Raw genomic sequence first — 1,273 nt, forward strand, 5'->3', positions numbered from 1 at the left:
ACTTGATGTTCATCAACACGTGCTTCAAATGTTCCTCCCTTTCAAGAAGGAAATGTTACCAGAGTCACTGAAGGAAACACCAACACCAAGTCGTTGAGATAAAAGGAAGAACTTACTTGTGTTGACATGTGGCTCAGTGGTATACAGAGACAGCCCCACACCTGGGCTCTTGATGACTTTTGCAAGGCTGTTAGCAATGGGCTACTGAAGCAGAAGCAGGAGGGCAGGTTACAGAGGTGGAAGCAGAGGTGTTAACAGAGGGCAGGGATTTTCACATTCCATTGAGGCTCTTTGCCCCAGGAGCAGTGAGTTGTCCTGCCTCATTCCCCAACTTGAGGCTCTTTAGGGCTTTTTAGCCTTACAGGACCTCACCTTCTTCCTTGTCCATGTGCTCATAACTTTTATTTAGGGGCCTGGACCAGTTTAGCCACAGGACACGAGATGCTGTTTTCCATTCTGCCACTGTTTCAATGACATTGTTGATTGTTGATTGTTAACGGGAGGACAGGAGATAAGTAAACATCCCCCAATAACCACTAAGATTCTTCCTGAGAGGATTTTTAATCCTCCAAATGCTCAAAATCACTCCCACACCCCAACCTCCGCTCAGGGAGTCGGGTTCCATACATTCCATGATGGTGCTGGTACATGAGCTAACGTCTGCATTTGATCAGTAAATTGCTTTATTGCTTGCCTGCTGTCATCGATTTGGAGGCAGCAATTGGAGAGATTAAAATTTCCACAATTCCATCTTCTTTTGCCAGGAGGTAGTGTAATGCTAATCATTTCTGGTAGACTGCCATTCCTGATTTTAGTCTGTTGAGTTACTAACAGGTTGAGTATCTGGGCTGTTTCAGTCGTAAAGATCTCTATGACTGCATGTAGTTGAATTATTCTGCTTAACATGTATATAGGCATTCAATATCCCCAGGACCCATCCTTAGCCCAGTGACTGGCTCATAACATTAAACAATTCCTTTGGGTGGCCATTCATCTTTCCAATTAACTGCAGCTTTCTTTTGTTTCTTGATGAATCATAAAGTGGGAACCATAATTATTCTCCTACACTCAGTGGCAATGGAAAAAAGGAAGTTCTATTGTTCCTAGCACACATGCCCTTCCCCCATTGGGTGAGAATATAGAGTAAGCCCTGGTCTCACAGATCCAATATAGCCCTTCTGGAGTGCTCTGATACATGGGGATGTCCCATGCTTGCTTTCACTGGGCAAAATTGGCTAAAAGATTAGGGTCATATTCACTTGAATTGTTTTCA

The sequence above is a fragment of the Echinops telfairi genome, unplaced genomic scaffold (genome assembly GCF_000313985.2).
Source record: "Echinops telfairi isolate 266 unplaced genomic scaffold, ASM31398v2 ScPeMD7_233;HRSCAF=577, whole genome shotgun sequence".
NCBI lineage: Eukaryota > Metazoa > Chordata > Mammalia > Afrosoricida > Tenrecidae > Echinops > Echinops telfairi.